This window comes from Zosterops lateralis (assembly GCF_965231275.1).
Source record: "Zosterops lateralis genome assembly, chromosome: 1".
Taxonomy (NCBI): domain Eukaryota; kingdom Metazoa; phylum Chordata; class Aves; order Passeriformes; family Zosteropidae; genus Zosterops; species Zosterops lateralis.
In genome coordinates, this window is record NC_139762.1 from 18,594,002 (window position 1) to 18,615,916 (window position 21,915).

Below are 21,915 nucleotides of genomic sequence, written 5' to 3' on the forward strand. Positions count from 1 at the left end.
ACACATTTATTGACTATAATACAGTCAACTTACATGATAACAGCCTGACCCTATATAGCCTGTACCATTGCAAAGAGTGATTCAGAGGGTTTGTGAAGCACATGCTCAGTCAGTCATTGAACATTTTATTATAGCTTTTTGAAAACAGCAGCAGTAAGAAATGAGCAAGCAAGGAAAAGAAAAGGGAAACTTCCAAAACAAATGTATTAGTGCTTTGTTAAGAGAGGCCTTGGCAAAAATCTACAATGGACACATGTGCTTTTGAGAGTGTAGAACCTCACTGTGTTCAGCTATGGCCTCTCTGGATGGCTGAACACTGTCAATGACAGACAAATTCTCCCTCTAAAAAGCATCATGTGCTTGCTCTGGTGCCCTTGGGGTAAGGTGGGTGAACAGGGAGATGAAAAAGTCAGCTAAGGACCAACTACATAGGAAAAAAAATAAATTATAGCTTCTAAAATTCATGCTGACAATTTCAGCTTCTCTCTCCATCACCTCCAAGGGACTGTAGAAAACTGTGTATCACTCCCCCTGACTCCACATTCCTGAAGTTACAGAGCACAAAATAATGTACAGTAGGTGTTGCTGATCTGAAATCTACACAATTTTTCTCCCCTCTCACTCCTTGCTTTTGTAATGTGACTGGATTCATTGTAGTTACAGTGATCCATGGCAGATGAAACAAGAGATTATTCCTGCCCACCACAGGTTTTTCCACTGGTAAGGGAATTGCAGTGTCGGTACATAAACAACAGCTGTTCTTATCATAGCAGGTTCTGCACTCAGGAATTGGAAATGGCATTCCCCAGGGCCAGAGATCAACAGTCTGGAGTATAAGGTATTAGAAAGAAGAAAGAAGATAATCTGATTGTGGCCACAGTAATAATAAATAAGTGTAACAGAACAAAGGTGTGCACTGGGATGTGTCATACATGAGCCACATGAAAATTATGAAGCCAAACAGGAACATGGCATAACTTTTTCATCTGCACAGAGAAATTCTAGTCCAGAGTTTAAAATAAGATATAATTAAGATATAACTAAACAGTATGAATCACTTTATAAGAGGGAATTCAACATTGCTTTCTATTGGCTTGAAGAACCACTGCAACATACTAAACTGTATTGTGTGTACTGACTCTGGCCCTCAGCCAGCAGAACAAAATGACTCCTACTGGCTTGAGCAGCTTTGGGATCATGTCTTCAGGGCCAGGCAGATACAGTTGCTTTATACCAAGAGAAGAACCCAGAGAAAGAAAATCCTCCTAGATTTCTTCTGTACAAGCTACACAATACCTTCTTTAGTTGCTTCAGACAAAGCTACAACAGATGGAATAGTATCTGTCAAAGAAACCATAGCCACTAGGATATGCTGGGCTGCAGTGAGAGGAAAATTCCAATGTTACGTTGCACAGAGAAGAAAATTTCCATGGGAAAATTTGAAAGCAACAGGTTTAATTTCCCCTAACTTCTGGACTTCATATTCCTGTATACCCTCATTCATTTCTCATAAGTCAAAGCAATCTTTCAAAGAAAAACTCCTGTTTTCCACCTTAACATCATTTAGATGGAATACTTTCAGATGGAAAACAATTTGAATATGGGACTGAGCTATTGCTTAAAATCTTGTGTCTGAATACTGTTTTATGTAACATCTTTTACTTTTGCTTTTAAATAGTGCTTGGAATACAGAGCCTCAATCAAGGCTCCCTTGGGTTGGGCAGGGCACAAACACCTGGGCACCCAACCCCTTTCTGAAAAGTGCACCTGCTATTTTAAGCCAGGACTTAGGCCCCGGGTGGAGTGTACCAAAGGGAAGACTGCTGGAGCCAGAGAGCCCAGGGTGCCCAGGAAAGATTCATATGTGAGCTGTTCCCCAAGAGCCAGGGAGCTTTACCCAGAAGATTACAGCATCTTCTGCCACATGGTTGGTATTTCCTCTCTTTCCACTTTTCTCTCTTCTCCAGACTCTCCAGATTCTTTGCTAATGGTAAGTTTAAAAATGTGAACAGTGGTCTTGCTTTCTCATCTGTACCTTTTTGGTGTGACAGTCTAGACACACCACTCTCTCTCATACATACCCCATTTTCTGTGCTGTTATTCATCTTCTGTCCTTCACCACAAAACCCCCATGTTGATTAATAAAACCCCATACTCTTTTGCATAGGCTGTCTTGAGCCACATGTTCCTGGACTTTGCATGACTCAGGGACAGAAAAAGAGGATACTGGGTTTATCTGAGCCTCTAAATACTGGGTGCTGTCACACACAATTGCTTTGAGGGCAAAAGGAAGATTTTTTAGTGCAAGCACTGGATCATGTGCTTTTCAGCTGCAGCCATGTAATACGCTTGCCTGAGGGTGTGGTTTTCTTTAACACATAGCTCTTCCTTGTTCCTACTGCCTATAGACTTTGCATCCTTGAAATGGAAACTTGCTTTATCAATCCTTATGTAAAACACGGCAAACAGCTAGCAACCATTTCGGTATAAAACATTTGAGGAAAAATCACATCACTGAGAATCTTTCTGTAGTAAAAAAGATTACACCATGTTTAAACATCTCCTGTGGAGGTTTTTAGTCAGTCTAACAAGACTTAAGTCTACAAGATACAGATTTTGCTATTTTTTTTTAAACGGAGTCTCTATAAACTAAAGAGTCAACATTATATAAAAGCAGTAATGTTCTGTATTTCCAGGCTTATTGGCACACTGAATAATTTGCAGTATTTTGAAAATGTCTATATGCACAAAGTCAGCACAGCAGTTATCCATCCACCCAAGTGGGTGTAAGGAGCCTCGCACAGAGGCTCAGCAGGATGGGTCTCTCTGCAGGCAGGGCAGGCAGAGCTGTGCCTGCACACACGGCGGGCAGTGCCAGCCCAGCACCACGCCTGCTGCTGACTCACCAGCACCGCACCAGCCCTTCAGCTCCCCGGGCACACCAGACCTACAGCCTGACTCAAAACATTATCTGCTGAGATCTTGGCCTGAAACTCGGGCAAAGGGAAAAGTAGGCCAGAGTTTCTGACCTGGCAGCCTTTCCCACTGCTCTCTTAGGCCTCCTCTACATCAGCCGGGAACAAGCATGTCTTTGGGCTTTGCCCCAAGATTTTCAGACTGCCAAAATACCTACACAGAGGCATGTTCCCAAGGTGGAGGTTATCCAGGTGCTCTCCTGGAGACACTGCAGAGTTCCCAACTCCATTAATCAGCCCTCAGCCATGTGAAGGTATTACTTTTCTTACTCTTGCTTTGGTACCCTGCACTTCCCTGAGGAAAGTGCTCCTATGCTCTGCAAGTTGTCTCACCTAACAGTAAACACAGGACACCTGCAAAGAATTTTATTGAGTTCTTGGAGTCTTTGATGAAAAAGCAACAAAAGTACTAAGTACTGATACAATACTGTTAAATTAAACTGTTTGTAAAGAGATCTTTTATGAAAATGGCTCAACAGAAAAAAATCCTCTAAAAGGTAAGGCGATCCTTCACTTTTCTAATGAGGAGAGTCTTAATTAAAGAACCCTTAATCTAACAACAATAGAACCCATTATTTTGTTCTCTCATCATAAAAATAAATTGGGAACTTTACTGTACTAGTTGTCCAAACCTCTCAGCTTCACCATTAGTTGCACTATATGATAAGAGTTGCACTTCTGTCATGACTGATCTTTCATTCCACTCCATTAGATTTGGAGAGCTGAAAGCACAAATCCACTTCTGAAAAAACCCAAACACTTTTATACAGTTTTAGTGTTTCTAAAATAAGATAATTTGCAATAAGAAAATGTGCACTTGGAAATTGCAGAATTAGTAAACAGTTAAATGAGAATTTTATCTGTATCTGTATTTTATGGTATCTGTACCAAATCTGTCTGAAGCCAAATCAGACATCTCTGAGAGGCTGTCATACTTGTGTGTTCTTCCTTTCTCACAGAATGCCTTCTAGCACCTATAAAGTTCCCTGTTGTGTTGACTTGTTGCAGTTGTGGGTTCCTCCAGCTTCCCAATGCCATATTTGAAAACTTTGAACATATTAGCATATTTTTAAGCTGTTTCCGGTCAGAAACTTTTCAATGATATGTACTTTGAGCAGACAACTCTAATCCAAGAGAGCTGAAACATTTCGTAAAAAACATCACTAAAGACAAAAGCTGGAAAAAAACCCACCCAGCAGATTTCAGTCAACAGTGATGGTATTTCTTACCAGACATCCCTGGAGTGCTCTAGAGCTTTGGCTTTCCAGATTCATAGACCTGGGTCAGCTTGGTCATAGTCTGATCTGGGGTAAGGACCTCAACTCTTCCATGTTCTCTTGAGTGGTGCGGGAGCTTGGCAGTTTGGGGTTACCAAGTAGTGAGGCATGCTGAGGTTTCAGTGGCCATCACTCCTTGGCAATGCTTCCAGAATAGAAGTTTACTTGGCAATTTTGGCTAAGAATGGGCCCTCTGATGCCAAAAAAAATATTTCAGACCACAAAACCACTCACCTTGTCTAAGTTGGAACGTGCCCTCGGTTGAATCTGGCCCCACAGTACAAGGTTCTAGGAGCTGCCAAGGTTCACAATTGCTTTTTATTATGGGAACCACACGCTGGTAAAACGAAACTGATTTCAAATGTTCAAACTTCCAATGAATGGGGAAGTCCAAGACCCATCTAGCTGTTCTTAACATGTTTCGTATATTTCCATTATTTTTTCCTGGATAATTTTCCAGAAAAGGAGTTGCAGAGCTCCCTAAGAAATCTCAACACTTTTAATTAACTTCCCAGTATTAGCAGGCACCTAGGTTTCAGTTCTTTCAGTATTTTTGTATAGTTTTGGTATATGCCCAGCTGTAAAAACCTCTGTATTATGGTGAAAGGAGAATTGAGATAAAAATTTAAAACATCTATGAAAGAGGAACTTCCTCTTTCTGGGGTCTGATTACATATATGGTGGATATGTCAAGAGAATAACTGGGGTTTTCTTCTTCCATTTATGCTCTTAATTTTATGTTTTTTTGTTTCCCTTGATGAACAACAACACAATCAGTCAATATAAGATTTTTTTTAAGATGAGTCTGTGACAGTTAGTGATGGTGAAATTATCCAGTCTTCCAGTTTCTATGTTCACAGATGACTTTTTATTTTGGCAAGGGTCAGCTAGCTAGAAGTTGACATGAACAAAATAGGAGAACCAGAAGGTTCTCACTGTCTTAGAAGGTGGAATTTAGAAGACATAAACATGACCCTCCAGAAAGGAGGAATTCTGAATGAACCATAATCAGGTGTTGCCACCACACTGCTCAATATCACGGTGATAGCCAGTCCCCATATCTTTCTCCCAGCTGTGTAGGTGTGCACGGAGGTTATGGCAAAAGCACTATTTGATCCTCAAATTAGAATTTCTAGGATACTATATTGTGGTTACCAATACATTGAGCTGAGGCTCAGACACACCATCATTTCCCTTGCCATGCCACAGAGCATCAAACACATTCTTAACATTATTGTCCCTTATTTTATACATATATATTTAGTGCACACTTGTGTATGAATCCCTACAGCGATCCAAATGTTTTACCTCAAGGTATTTTACATGTCTCAGTATGTCGTCTTATATCCCTGACTACATATAAGCTTAATTCATACCATATCCCAAAAGTTCCCATGGGGAAAACAAAGAATACCTAGTTCACTTCTACTAAATGTAAAACAGATCCATAAAATTCTAAGCTAACCACAAAACAAATGTAATGGTATTATCAAAAAAATGTTTGATTGCTTCACCTTGCCTGTAAGTTAATGTGCATGCTGAAGATGGATCATGCAAAAAAGCAGAGAAGAGAGTTTGCAGACCTACACAGTCTGCTCTTTCAGGCATAATTTCTTCACTATCCGGATGCTACTCTGAGTATTTGTTTCCACAGTTCAAAACACTAGCACTCTACACTCTTAAACAACATTGTTGCCTACGGACCAATAAAACAATCTTTGATAAGATCTTCGCTTTGAAATAATTAAAATCACTTACTGTTTCTTAATGAAATCACTTGAATGGCTACAGCAGTGAGATGAACATTTGGTTCCACTTCTTCTAATAAAGCACTTTCTGTTTTCAGTCTTGAATCTCAATCCTTGGTCTATGGTATAACATTTGTATATCCACGTCTTCGGCAAAAAGGTTTTGAAACAGGAAAAATGTTCCTTGTTCCCTCTGCTCACAACAGGCCATCTTGCTTTCCGGTCATCTAAGTAATGCTGTTTCAATCTACTGAAGTACTTTTCCACATGACAAGCCTGCAATTTCTCCTCCCCTTTGAAATTAGTCACTAAATAACCTCCTTGGCATGTCACCCAGTCACAAACGATGCAACACTATGTGATTCAATCACTCAATCATTTTTTAATGTGTGCCTTTAAGATGCATAGAAAGAGACAAACATTATGGAGTGAACCACAAAAGAGACACACAGAGGGGAAAGTCATGAATAAAATAGTGAGTAACCTCTGTTTCAGTAACACAGTGCATTTCAAAGGCAACACTATAACACCTATATATATTCATTCCCCAACAGGTGAAGACCTCAAACTATTTAGCAAACCTAGTAGACAGAATTATAGAAAAAAAAATCAGCAGTTTTAACCTTAGAAGCTTTTCACCACCTCAGACTGGTAGTGCTACTGTAGAAGGAAGCACAAGCTCCTCCCGTGGAGAATCTGTGTACTCATTAACCAGGCACCTGGGGCGCTTGGATAACCTGAACTTCAGGGTCCCCATAAATCAATCCCATTGTTATCTCTGCAGCACACCACATAAGCCATTATGATTGGTTGTTGGGTTTGATTTGTTTTGTTGGTTTTAAGAGGGTAAAACTGAGAAGGTAAATGCATTTTCAAAAATTAGAACAGAAAGGATGCTTCACTTCCTTCTATACCCTCACAGGAAAAAACCCACAGAATATGGAAACTGTCTCCTTAAAAAGACAACATTTACAGCCTAAAAGAGATGACATTTTAATATCATAAGGGAAAATCTCATGACACAAACCCTTCCCAATTCTGCAGTTATCTTCTGCTTTGGGAGGTTGGTTCTTTTGCTCTTGGTTTGGATTTTTGTCAGATTTTGCTTTTGTGCAAGTAAAAAATTGCCTATATAATAATAAATGGCATTCAAAGGAATAAAATACAATTTAAGCGTATGATAATGAGCTAATATTGCTGTACAGAATGAGTCCTAATGGGACATTACAGGAGCAGCATTTCTGTTTCACAGTACTGCTCTCAGTCTCAGCCACTAGTGAAGTAGGTATTGTTCATTTCTGCTATGAAATGGCAATTTGACATTAAGCATTAAGTAACAGGAGGAAGATCAGTGCAGATCTGATAGCTAAAACTAAAAATCCAGGTGTTCCATCTCTTACTACCCCCAGCCCAGCATCAGAGAAGTCTTCCAGCTTTCTAGACAGATGCTGTGAATTCTGATTTGTAATGTATGCTGTAAATTTGTATGCCATTACTGATCTTGACTAGAACTTTACAAAATTTATATATAGTGTGATATAAACAGGTTTCTTTAGAAATGTAAAAGAAAAATAGTCTTAAATGCTTACTTTTCAGTTTCTGTAAAAACATTTTAAAATATTATTTTTATTAAATATTTGCACTAGCACTATAATAAAGTATTATTATGGCACAGAAACAATGTGCCATATTTATTTATTTTATTTAACCTTTTTTTTTATTTCCAATTTAATCAGTCAAGGCTTGTTTCTTGCAGTGTAGGGGTAAAACACTGGTAATTTGTGCAATGGCAATTTACCATTCAAACATCTGGTTTATATTTGGCAGGTTTAACTAACCAGTCAGGCATCTCCTTTTAATGAATGGATGTATATACTTGACCTAGTTAAAAAGCTGCTTAGATTGGTGGACCAACCAGACTCAGAAACATCAAGAGCAAAAAAATCAAGCAAATTATCCTAGAACACTTTATTGCCACACGTGCTTTACAGCAGTTGCAGAGAATATTCTTCTATCTGTGTTCTTCCTTACAGGCTAACAAACCCAAAGTGAGAAATTATTATGCTAACATGCAGGATAAAAAAATGACTGTATTTTGCTAAGTTCCCCTGCAATGAATTGTAAGCTGGTAGGCTGCACATTTTCATTAATTGGACTCTAGCATGACGAAGTATATCCCAGAACACCAGACAGGGATATAACCAGTTCTCCATACATATGACATGATATTCATGTATGTCTGATGCATACAAAAAGCTTTCATTAGATGAATTAATCTGCTTTTAATTTTAGAATACATCAGGCACAACATCATAAATATCACACAGTTATATCATTACCAAGGCTGTAATTTGTAGGTTCTTACAATGCATAGAAACAATTCAAGCATCACTTTCCATTTCAATTACTTTATCAGAGCCCTCAAGCATTATCTAGCTTGCCCTGTATTATCCCATGTACAATTACTTGATATACATTTTTTTTATAAAGTACTGTACAGAACAAGAACTCCTTTTCAGTTCAAGCCCCTGTGTAAACCAAGGGCATGGCCCTAACAGGCACAACATCCTATGCTTCACTGAGACTAAGCCTGGAAGATTAGGTTAATTTAGGTTTTTAAAACCAATGTTAATGATAGGCTCACGTCACTACAGACCTGTAATGACAGTCACCCTCCTTTCTTCTACATCATTAACAATGTGGGTCTGTTGGACCTTGCCATCACTTTGCTCACCACATCAATTTATTTTCTGCTTGTTTCCCTCATTTTGAAGCAGAAAAAATGTTAAAGACTAAACATCAGTAGAAAACACAGTTATAAAGCTAGAGAATATTTTGAAGTCTACTATGGGATATACACGTGGCATAGACATAACTTATGGCTTGACAATTGATCACAGTTCTTTTTGCTCCTGATAACAGCTCTTTTGATTTCTACTCCTTTAATAATACTTTCATGGATGGAAATAATTAAGTAGTTAATGCCTTATAGTGCTGTAAACAACTATTTCCTTGACAGAAAACAGGGAAGCACTTATGATGATTGCTGGTCACTAACTCAAGACTTGGTTTTGTTCTCAGAGCTCCAGAACAAAGTTCATGATGGAGTCACTGGAGTTTTGCTTAAAGTCAACAAGTTAGCTCAGTCCAGCAGAATCCAAATGGAAAGACAGTTTACTGATAACAGCTTTTAGAGATGAATTACAAAGAAAGCATATTTTCTCCTGGATTTGGGGGTTTGGGGTTAGGATTTTGGGTGTGGATTTGGGTTTTGAGATTCGGGTTTTTTTCTGCCAAGAAAGGCCTCACGGCACATCACCAGTCCTATTGCCCACCCAGCTTCTAATTTTGATCCAAGAAACCAAGAGTTCGAGATGACAAAGAACAATCTGTGGAGTAGTCTGCAGGATCTCCTAACTGCTGGTTCTGATACACAAGAAGAATTTGTGTATCTCGAGAAGGCATCTGGAGAAGACTCATGAAGGCAGCTAGGGAACTGCCATCAGCATCTTTGTTTCCGCTTAGGGTGGCACCATCACAAGGTCAATTTCTTCTATTAAAGGAGAGTGATGCTTAGCTTTGCCTCCAAACACTCAGCAGAGAAGAAAATATGTTCTTACCTCATCCTAATCCTAGTCTCAGTTGCTTCCCCATGGCAAAAATAAGGGAGCAGAACATAGCCCCCTGAGCTGCTGTCCTTCACAAAGTCACCCAGGTGACACACGCTGGCATCCAGCCAGGCTGTGCTGCTGCCACTGCACTCTGCTGTGCTCTCCATGACCCTGAAAAACTCCTTCAAATTGGCCTTGACTTTTTCACATCAGCTCTCCAGCTCACTGCCCATGTATATACCTACAAGGATGTGTGTGGTGTTTCTTTGAAGACTGAAAATCCTGCAGAAGCTCTTTGAATCTGAGAGGCCAAGCTAAACAAACAGAGAGGGGACAGAACAGTTCTGGCTGCCTAACACATACTGGATTTGAAATTATGTGCAGACCACACTATCTTCTCCTAAACATGCATATTGTTTGTACTCCCTCTGTTTACTGATTCCAAAGGCATGCAGTGAAACAGATATGCCTTGAAGTAAACACAAGTACCATAAAATTCTCTTATACTTACCCCAACTTCCCTAGTTCTTACAACATAAATGCAAACAAACAAACAAAAAGCCCTCTCACACCACAGAGCACATTACTACTGGGTAGAATGCACCACTATAAATGGGACAGGCAGCTTTACTGCTGGCAAAGCAGCACCCTCACTAGAACATCTGGAGCTTGCAGTGTGGACCAACCTGGGCACAAAGCCTTTGAACCAGCCCACAGGGGAGCATCTGAGCTCCCAAGAGAACAGTATTGTCTTGTAACCTGTGTATTAATATCACATATACACACAAACATATATGTTTTGCATACAAGCCGTAAAATTTTGGCTTATCCTTTAGTGATGGCAGATCAGTAATATCTGAAACTTTTGATTTTTAGGGATTAAAAAAGTTAAAGGCCAACAAATGAAAGTGGGAAATCCTCAGCTGGAAACTGTGTGTCTAAGGAATTTTTTTAAGTTTACTAGAGCAAATATAGCCAACTCTCACTGGAGTTGCATGAAGAAGGTTCTGCAAAACTGAACTATTACGTCAGGTCTGCAGTCTGTCTCTCTACCCTGTAATTTAAACCTCATGCTTCCCCCTTGTTTCTGTCTTAATTTTAGCAAGGACATTTTCCCAGCTATAGGAAAGTATCACAGCATGTATTGCAGACATATATGCATTACGCACCTCTCAAAAAGTCAAGAAGCAGTATTAATTGCTCTGGATTGAGGATTTTGTCTCACCTAATGTTTCATTAAAAGCAAGTCAGCCAGACATCCTCCAGAGTCAGCTCGTTCCCCTAGAGCTGGGTGGGACAACCTGCTCTTTTGCATTCCCAACATCTCACCATTGCAGTGGGTGGCAATTTCTACACTGATCTTACAAGGATTAGATTTTTTAAAAAAATTCTTTATAGTCAGCCTGCCCATATGTCTTTTCATTTAGCTCACTTTCTGTTCTGTTTCTCATCCTACTTTTTTTTTTTTTTTTTTTTTTCCCCTTCTTTATAGAAGAGCTGAGATCTTGTAACTACAAAGGACAATGATGGCTTCATTCCACCTGCTGCTTGCTGGTCCATGCAATGGACATTGCTGTGATCTGCCTTGGAGAACCCAACTTGACCTGTGGTTCCTGTTTTACTAAACTAAGTATTAAGCATCTCTCTCCTGAAACTGGCAATAAACATTATTTATTTCTCAGCAGAGCAACGTGGAAGCACATTCATTTTCCTCTTCCTCAGTCCAACCATTAGCATACTTATTTATGCCTAAATCTTCTAACATTTTAAATGCAGATAACTGAGTTTGTGGCATGAAATGTTCCCTTCTTACTTCATAGGTAATGCAAAAATATTAATAAAAAGAAGCAAGTCATATGTTGCAGATACTTAACTGACACTTAACTCATGACTTAGACTGATGACCTTAAAGATCTTTTCCAACCTAAATGAGTCTGTGATTCCCTGAAACAGGGAAGAGAGACGGGAGGTAAAGAAGTATTGTGTGGAAAGGTAATAGGGAATTCTTAGTGTAGAACTACAGAACGAAGGAAAAGAGACAAAACAAAAAAGAAATGAGACCATGTGAAGGATAGTAAATAGGAGTTTGTGAAAGACAAAAGAGTAATATTGGAGATGGAGTGCTGAAAAATTAGTAAGAAAACAAAAAAGGGATAATAAATAAAAAAGGAAACAAATGAGAGACTTAAACTGGGAGGAGAGGAACTGATGAGAAAAAGAGGAGTTAGAGAGACTGTAGTGTACAAAGGAAAAGTCAGCAGAAAATTCAGTGAAAGAAAGAAAACAACAGAATAAGTGGAGAAACATGAACTAATGCAAATTTTCTTCAATGCTAGAAGATTTTGCATTAGCTCTTGTTTTGCTTTACCTACAATGCTGTAGTGTAGCACAGTAGACATAGTAGGGAGAAGGAGAGAGCAATCAAGGAAGAAGAACATCCAACATAAACTTATTTAGTTCTGTTTAATATTCTGAGGCTTTGTGGGTTTTTTTGGCAGATGCGGTCAGAACATGAGGGTAGTTTTTAGGAAATAAGTGAGCAGAGCAGTTCAGGTAAATGCCAGCTGGAGTGACCCACAGATGCTTGAGGACATGGGCAAAGAAGACAAGACCATCACTTGCCTTTGCTATCCACTCTCATATTCAAAACAAGGACATTTGAGATGCACTTCAGAGCTACAAATGGCTTTTGAAACCCAGCACTTAGCTCAGCCATTACCACTGAAGATGTAAAGGTTCCAAACAGCTTCATCTCCCTCAGACAGTGCAAGAAATAACAGCTCTCTACAAGTGAGGCCTTAATGCAGCACCTCTGAGATGCCCCATGGCCCCATGCAGTGTGGGACTGTGTGCTGAGAGATAACACTGAGGTGGCTGCTACATGTCTGGTTGTTAGTGGGGGACAACAGAAGTTCTGGTTTAATCAAACCATCACCAGGCTCTGACAAGTGATGAGACATGTCATGTCTACATGCACATGTGCACACAGCCCTTGCCCTTACTTCTCAGAAAACTTTTTCCCTTATCAATTCCATCATGTTTTCAATCCCCTGATCAGGCAGACTTATGACCACAAGAACACCTCCACATCAAGAGCTCTTTGGCCATCATCATGTTCAATGGTCCTTCCCATCCCTAAACTGAGGTCACCCTTTTTTCCAGATGTAAAACAAGAAGCAAACGAAAAAATAAGAGGAAAGTAGTATCACTCTTCTTCCCATACGATCACGAGCTTACAACATGCCTGATCTTAAATACAGCTCAAGGAATGGGCTCTGTATTCGGACTAGCCTGGTTGTACCTGTAGTGAACCTGCTGTCACGGAAGAACTGTCAATGAGAAAACCTTGACAACACACTGGCTGAACTCTGCTTGGAAAGGAATGGAGCATAAGGCCACCTGGAGCCTGACCCAGAGCCATCCCATGAGAGCTTCCAGTCTAGCCACACTTTAGGCTTTAAGCAAAGTGAGCAAAAAGGCGGATAAGATGCAGCACATTTTGCATTGGCCTGTCTGAAATCGCAGTGCCTCTGTGTGGAAGTTTATTTCCCCAGCAGCATTTCATCATTTGAGCTATCTCCCTGCTACCAGTCTGCATTACTTTACTCCTGATTGGCAGGACAAACACCCAGATCAGTTAACAGGCACTCATTTCTGCCTATTTATGTATTTAATTTCTTATGAACAAATGAAATGTGAGAGTTAAAAAAAATGTTTAGATTATCCAATTAAGCAGAGAGAAGTTAATTAATTTCTCATGCTTTATTTTCTTATGCTTTCTTCGTGTACTATGCAGACAGAATGGTGAGTATACTAAGAAATCTCTTGGCATTTCAGCCAAGATTTTTCAGGGTGTTATCACAAATGACAAAAATATAAACACACTAAAACATAACACATTTCAGTCCTAAAAAGGCTGGATTTACATAATTACATGATTGGTTTGCCAATATCCACATTTATCTCATCACTATAGCATGGCCCACCCATCCCATAAGCTATTCAGATTGTTTGGATTGAATGTATAAAAGCTGTTACTGATCTATTTTTCTAAAGTTAACATTATGACAACCCTCATAACTAGTGCTGCATTCAAACCAATTGTTGCCTTTGCTTTCAAACCAACTGCTCCTTTCTTCTGATTTTACAGTGATGCTTTTTATGGTAGAATTTTCTGAGAACAGAGTCATTTAATTCATGAAAATCCAGAAAGCATTTCCTCCTCCCTCCTCATTCTCTTTGAAGAGATGAAGGACACCATGAACATAACATAGACAACCACTGTCAATGCAGGGAGCCAAACCCTTCAGACCAATCTCAATTCCAGCATTTCTTAGGGCACCACAGAACTGATGGGGTCATCTCTTCTTTTTCCAAAAAAGGAATAGTTTCAAAGATGTACAGTTCTGGTACAGATCAGCATTTTTATTTGGTTTAACTACGCTGTATATCAGATTTCTGCTATTTAAAAGAAAAATACTTTTAGTAACTGCACTCATAAATCAAAATAAATGCATGGCTTTCTGACTTCCTGTACTAACTCAGCTCTTATTTTGTTCCATATTTGTATCTCTTCTCATTGCACTGAAGACAATTAAAACTGAACAAGTTGATATAGTTAAATGAACATAAAGAAAGTGTAATCCTTGGTCTCATCTTACATTACCAAACAACTGAGTCAAAATACAATTCCTATTACAGATATACAAAATGGGTTAGAATGTAAATAATATAGAAATATTATAAAACAGTGCTGATAGTCAAAAGACATAAGCAGCATGTTTAGACCTATTTCTTCCAATATAAGGACATAGAAAATCAGAAAAAATAAGTTGCTCTGCTGAATTTTGAAGTCAGCACTATTGGCAGAAGAAATGGTCATGAAAAATCTTACGTTCAACTGGATTTTGCAATGAAAGTGTCAAAGCCACACCACAGCTCATAGCCATAAGGTCAAACAGCATTTGCAGTTGTATGTCTTTTGAAATGACAGAAGTGCTATGAGTGCATCAACTAAAAGTCTTAGATCACAAAACTTCTTCTTACACTGTTTGAATCCTACATTTTCTTTTCCTTTTACTTCCTTCTATCCCAAAAATATCCAAATTGGTCAGCATGGCTGGAGCAAACAATCTAGGTTACCCAAAGGTCAGGCTATCTATAGTAAATATTAAGTGATACAGGGACTAGCCCTTTACCCAGCACACCCGTTCAGTCTTTTCACTTAGTCACACGGAGTTCAAATTTGCAATGATGTAAGAAAGACATATATTCAGACAAAAAATAACTTCAGCATCACATCATTTCTCATGGAGTCCTATTGCGTGCTGATATTTGCAACTGTCTTGCTTTTGCCAGCTGAGGCTTTTTTTAACCCCAGATCTTAACCTGTATCCAAGGAAAGATATTTTTACTGCTCATATTTTCAGAAGACTGATTAGTTTTCCAGAGCCCTTATTAAAAAAAGTACAATTCAACATGGAGAAGAATTAAAATCCTGAGATATATACGTGTGTTCTCTTAAACACCAGGTAATGGTTTACTCCTCTTCGTTAAAAGTAAATAATCAGAATTAATTCTCTTTAGTATTCATAAGGCTAATGACTTATTGTTATATGCTGAAGTGAAGACTCAGTGGAAAACAGAGAATCTGGGACACAATCATGAACTAACACATTTTGGGCCTGTGAAAAACTTACTGGAAAAGCTAAGGTCCTGCGTGACAAGAAGAATGGCTTTTTTTGAAGAAGAAGAAATATTATTGCTCACTTCACTTGGTTCTGGAAACCGTGGTATCAAAATGCTCACCTTCAAAACGTCATTTTTATCCCCTGGTCGAGTAACAGCTTGTTTGGAAAGCTACTTGGAAGTCATAAAACTTGACTGGACTTTGACTTGTGTGACTCCTGCAATTCAGATAAGCTACCTGGTTTATAAAGGAGGTAAAGAAGGACCTCCCCTCCTCGTAATGCAGGTCACAGCATTTTTATCATCTATCAACATGCTCAGGGAGCTCTGGCAGCATCTGACTCTGTCAACTATTTGGGAATTTCAACTAAGCAGTCAAATTAGTGCAAACTGTTCTACTAAAAGCAAGGAAAGGGGTGGGGGGGAAGGAGCAAAACTTCTAAAGAATTGGCACAAGGAAACATTATGTAAAAAGAGGTGGAGTAAGAATAAAACCAGAAACTAGTAGACAATAAAAAACGTACTCAAATCCATTCCTTATGTTTTTATTCAGGGCAAGCTCTCACTGAAGGCAGAAAAATCTTTGCCTGAGAACTTCAGATGTATGAGAGATAAAATTTCTAGTTTTAATGAGAAGCTGGAAAGACCTTCACCCAAATGAGACAATATGTTTTCTGTGGGTAACTTCATCAGCTGCAGGGTAAGCTCTCAACAAATCTCAACATGAAAGGCAGACCAGCTTGAATACAAGCCTGTTAGTGGGAAATAAAGAACCCTCCCCCTAAAAATTCCACTCTCTGGAAGTTTCCAGGTAACTGGTTTGTGATATCTACCATATGACACTCCTCTCAGACTAACTGGGAGATTATTGCATGGGCGCGGCAAGCTCATGTTCCTTCAGTGGTTTTATGTCAAGAACGTGACACTTTCTTTTAGCAGCAGTTTCACATAAACCTAAAATCCATCCTCATAATATGAAAATTAAAGAAACCCTAAAAAGTATCTTTTAAAATGTTGGTATAGTAATAGGATCTACAAGGTTATATTCCTTATGCACACATATATTCCCTATACATATGTACAATACCATTCCTAATGTTTGTGAAATAAATAAAATGCACCAAAGCACAAAGCCATCATATTTAAAAAGCCACAGTGCAGTATCCACCCAACTGTTACACAGGAACTGTATCTTTAAACAAAATAGCTTTGGGCTAGAAAACATTTGAGACTAATACACTGTTTTATGTGCAGCTAAATAAAAGTTATATTTTTTCCCCGATAATTCTGTTCTTTTTCTCACTAATTTAGGCTTTGCACAGCAGTAGGTACTGTATATCAAAGGACACATGAATGAAAGAGAACAGGTACATTTACAATCTTTCATCACAGACTGATTTGATGCAGGTACTCCTCGGTATCTGCAGGTCTGTAGTCGCATAAATAATTGATAATTATTGAAAACTCACTCAAAGCAAAAGTAATAAAATCCATATCAGTAAAAATAAAATCCAGAATATCAGAGACTTCTTTTATAAATTTTGTTTGGATCTCTGCAACATTTGTAACAGCAAGTTGGGAAATAACTGTGTTCAATATGTAAAACAGACATAAAATCTAAGAGTAGAGGTTGGTGATGTAAAGAGCAATTAAATATTTATTTTCTCACACAGCTGAAGGAAGAAGAAAGAGTCTTCATTGTTCTGATTGAAATTCTCAGTTAATCTGAAAATATATTTTAGTTTGGAAAATAAAAAAAAAAAAGAAAACAGGAATTACATATCCTTCATTATTTATAAGCATCATCTTACCTTACATCTCTTGATGAGCTCTGTTTCTAGATGACTTTGGCAGGTATTTTAATTCAGAATTAGTTTCAGCAATATGTGCCATTACATCTGCTCTTTAAAATAAATTGCTTTTTTTTCTTTTCATCAGACAAAGTATGTGGTCTAGAAGAGCTGCAGCGTCTCTGCTCAAGAGATTTCATGGACACTCAGAGGCTTTCTTTCCACTGTATGAAAGTTAAATCTGAGTGAGGAAGGCATTTTTCCTGTCCCGGAAATCAGCATAACCAAAACCAATGCTGAGCTAATGAGAAATGTTTCTTCCATGTGTTCTGTTTGGCAGACACCGCAAGTCATATCAAGGAAACACGTGATGTTTATAAATACAATATGGCTTATGTTGTCATAACCTCTCAATGACAAAAAGAGCATTAGAAAAAGCAGACAGCAAAACAGCAGGAGAGATGAGATTTGTATCATTTGGAAGGTCTCTATCAGATAATAGAGGTATTAGCAATTGCCTTTTCCTTTTGTTTTTTTTGTTCTTTCTTCCCAAAAGGAAACAAAGTTTTAAAGTAATAGGATCAGTAAGGTAAACATATTGCAACTTGTATAAATGCTGTCCTATAGGCATCCTAGCACTAAAATGCATTCACCCAGTTTATTGCTTGAATTATTTTCCAACAAATACTTTTGTTCTAAATACCTCTATGTAATGCAAAGAGATCTTGTTTTTTTTAACTGTAGTATGCAATGTAAAGATATAACTGTGGCAGCATTTGCAACTTTTATGTTTATTGATGTTAAGATCATAAGCTATCCAATGAAAAGTTAAAGAAGATGGATGTATGTTTACAAGTACCTTAACAACACAGAAGAATTATTCTGCTTTAATTATTTCTCTACCTTTTCTGCAAAGCAGCACTGAATTTCAGCCTCCTTAGAAGCCTTAAATTCTTGGGCAGTTGTTTGAGGGTTTCTAGTACTTGTAAGGTATTTTTAAGTTCACACATTGCATCTAACTCTAGAGTGAAAATGTTAGCAGCCTGCTAACCAGTTACTTTCAGGAGAAAAATGAAAAGTTGGTGGTGTACAATTTCAATAATAAAAGCTATTTAGCACAAGTTTACCCAAAAATTACCAAATGTCTGTCTCATTTTCCTATACAATTCATTTTAACTTCTCTCACCCTGGCAGCCAAAACCCCATTGCTGTCAGGAACATTATCATCTTTTTGCCACTCTAACTCCCATAAAATGTGGAGTTGCCAGGTACCCTGCTCTGCCCCAGTCCAGCTCTGACTCAACTTGTCCTAATTGTTCTTTCTTGGAGAAACAGAAATCCAAAACACCTCAAAGCATACAACAACAGCCACAACAAGCATTCTTTGGGTATTTTGACCTCACCCAGCAGAGATCTTATGCAGATCAGAGAATTAAGTAAAACTATGGTAGGTCTAGGACATTTCAAAATAAAGTGTACCCCACAGACTTTAGGGCAGGTGGATGGGAAGAAAAAGACTGCCAAGCAAAATAGCCACTAGTTTCTTATGAAGTAAAAACCCTCCCAGTTCTCAAAATCAGCTGGTAGGTGAAGCTCAAAACAAACCACATTATTAGTCTCCAGCTGTGCTACCAGAAACATTGACTAGTTTCTATAACAGAAGGGGGAGATTGTAATTTAAGTTTCTTTAGCCTTTAGCCACTCCAGAAAAGGAGGGTGTAGAGAATGAGGGTAGAAAATATGCTGTGTGTATTCAGTGGGGGAATCACTTCAGCTCAACAGCCCAGGATGAAAGAAGCTGTGTCAATTCTCTCAGCAACATGTAAAACCCCACTGCCAGTTCCTTATAGCCACGTCCTGGCATTCGGTCTACGCACCACGGCTGACTGAGTGCCAGCCTGGGCCTCCCCTTCCAACCTATCAAATGGCAAATGGCAAACCACAAATGGCAATTCTAAGGGCACAGAGCAGCATGGCTGTATACATGCATTTACACCGGAATTCAGAACAATGCCAGGGGGAAAAAATAGACCATCTAAATTTTTGTTCATAAGACAGTACTTTGTCAGAAGAAAGTATTGTTGCACAGAGAAAGTGCTGATAAATGATACAAGCTCAGGTGAAGGAATAAATGAATGAAAGGCAGCAATGTGAAGATACATTAAAAAAAAACAAACCAAAACAACAGCTGTTGCAGATTCGCAGAGTACATTTTGGGAAAGAAAAAATTAAAAAAAAGAGCACAAACACAAATATTCAGTGAGACAGCACTATATGGCTACTTCTTGCTTAGCAGCATACAACATGGCAGACCTGTCAAACAGAGCATGGCCTTTGAGATGGAAAGGGCAAATACCAGTAAGCAAGTGAGGCACTCAGAAGGATTTCAAGAAAAACTTTCCATTAGAGTTTGCTTGGATCCTCAGCCAACTCCCTTTTCCCAAACACAACCCACTCAGAAAACAGCATGAAACAAAAAAAGAACAAGAAAATAAGAATTAATGGACAAGAAAGCTCAATGGTTCAATTGAAGATCTGAAAGTTACAGATCCTACATTCTTCTTGGACATTTTGAGTCTTCTTGTCCATATGGGTAATACTTAATACTTCAAGTGTTACAGGTCTCACATCTGTTTGGTAGTTAAAACAGGTGTTCAAGCTGGCAGCAAATATTATTTTCTTAGATTATTTTGGGCCAGTTACATGGAAATTACTACAAGGCACATGAATAGAAGTCTGAATGTCATCAAACCCAGGGATAAACATTCCAAAGGGACAAGAAGACAAACAGGAGAAAAATCTGAAAGGCAAAACTTTCCCAATTATCAAGATAATAAAGCTTTAACTCACAGATAACAAGAGATACGCACTCAGAGTATCGCCATGGAAAATATACTTACAATGACTAATTCATAATATTCTAAATACTGTTTTTCAATGTTCTGACAATCAGCTGCTTTTCTGCAGGTGTTTTAAAACAGTTAAACAGGATGCCAAGCACACACTCCCTCCTTCCCACTGTAGTGAATTTAGCACTCATATATCATATGAAATTGATGAACATCAATTTGCCTAACACAAAGATATGCAAACATAAAAGGAGAGAGAAGAAATAAAGGTTTTTCTACAATCTTATGGGTACTCTGCAATACCAATACATAAAATGTACATGTTTTTCACTTAGAGCCCTCACATTTCCCCCTCCTTTACTCTGGTTTGCTAAGGAAAGACGGATAAATAATCCGTCTGGTTATTGGTGTATTTTTTCTGCTGAACTAATAACCTGTGAATCCCCAGGCAAATTTCAACCAGATTTAACCAATGAGTAGAAACCATAAAACTACTGTGTCCCTATAAATTTTGCCAAATTAGTGATTTGATGGAAGATCCTACTGTACTTCTGCCAAAGAGAGGAACAGTTGCAGTGTGGGCTCCAGCTTTTTAGACTCCAGAGGATGAACACTAGAGAGTGTTACGATTTTGTGAAAAGCCTCAGTTAGGACCCGAGTGTTGCTGTATAAGGAAGAACCCAACCAAAAGACACACATTCTTAGAAAAACAGGCTTCAGTATTTCTGAGCTCAAGAAATCACTTGTTTCCATGCTCATAACTTTGAAGTGCAGAAGTTTGCATAGATCAAAGGGAAGACTTTTTGCACGTTTCTCCACAAAGCCCCTATGAACATGCTGGCTCTTACTTCGCCTCTCAGACCAGAAAGACAAGAAATCTGCCAATGCAAAGCAAAAGCCAAATGAGAAAATAGCTCTTTTGCTGGATGCAGGGAATTTCAAAATGTCATCTTTGCATTTCTGTAAAGTAAAACACAATATTCTGCCATAAAAACACCACCGTTTTTAGGTCGTCACTGTGTCACCATTATTTTTCAGTTATCTCCAAAAGGTGCTAGCTCAGATATAATCAGGAGATGTTGAGTGCGCATTTCTGTTGTAAAACATAGGATTTTAAAATAAGCGATTCAAATAATTGCAATTTTTGCACAGAGGCAGTACCTATGTTCAAAACAACTCTGCTAGGCAGCAAAGGCCTGGAAGAGGGCTAAATAAGTAATTTTTACTTTCAAATATATGTAGTTAACTACCTTCAAACAGGCCTAGAACACACTAATAAAGCCACAGTGTATATACCTTCAGCATCCATTGTACATGGAACAAGAACAGTATAACGTAAGTTTATAAAGCCATTCATACAGGCATGAATGTCAAAATGAACAGTGACAGTATGTCATGCCTTTGGATATGAAGGAGATGTATCAGATACATCCAGTTACTGCCACAGGAATATAACCAGAACTAAAGAATTTCAGGATGTTACAGAATACACAAAAAACTATCACAACCTTCCCTTTGAAGCACATCCATTTCCTTTCTTGTGTTGTGTGTGCAGCAGTGTAAAAAAATCAAGTAATTAGGTTTCTGACCTATCCAAAGGACCATTTTATAATTGAAGTGCATAAATGAGAGGTGGTTGAGAACAGTGCCTGTAAATAAACTGTTTCAATCTTTCTAAAATATTGTGCCCTTAAACTGTTGAAACACAAGAAGTACTTACACAAAATATTAGTAATAAAGCAGTGAGATATGCTCAGAATTGATAATGAAGCCAAGTAGCAAATGCACAGTTAAGGAAATCACTTCACAGGAAATTTTCTGCACAGTTGAATCAGCTTTGGAATGCACATAAAAGGCACAAAGCAGTAGTGGCATTCTCTTCTGGCCCCATGGAGTTAATTTGGTTGTACTGTCTCCTGTGGACAGACTTAGGAGGGGTGGGGAGGAGATGAGGTTGTGTAATCTCACCACCACCCT

At 38.5% G+C, this 21,915-nt stretch overlaps 1 protein-coding gene across 13 annotated transcripts in view; it reads right to left on the reverse strand.

The window, feature by feature from the left end:
* KIAA1217 overlaps positions 1-21,915 on the reverse strand; it is a 353,656-nt gene that overhangs the window by 48,768 nt on the left and 282,973 nt on the right. Inside the window, exon 1 of one of the 13 annotated variants that reach the window (XM_083862708.1) lies at positions 17,111-17,355. The exons of 11 other annotated variants lie outside the window; for them this stretch is intronic. The gene's annotated coding sequence lies outside the window, so the exon portion shown is untranslated. Of the gene's footprint in view, positions 1-6,010; positions 6,220-17,110; positions 17,356-21,915 lie in introns of those variants that run through there. One more of the 13 variants, XM_083862707.1, reaches the window with a different exon arrangement.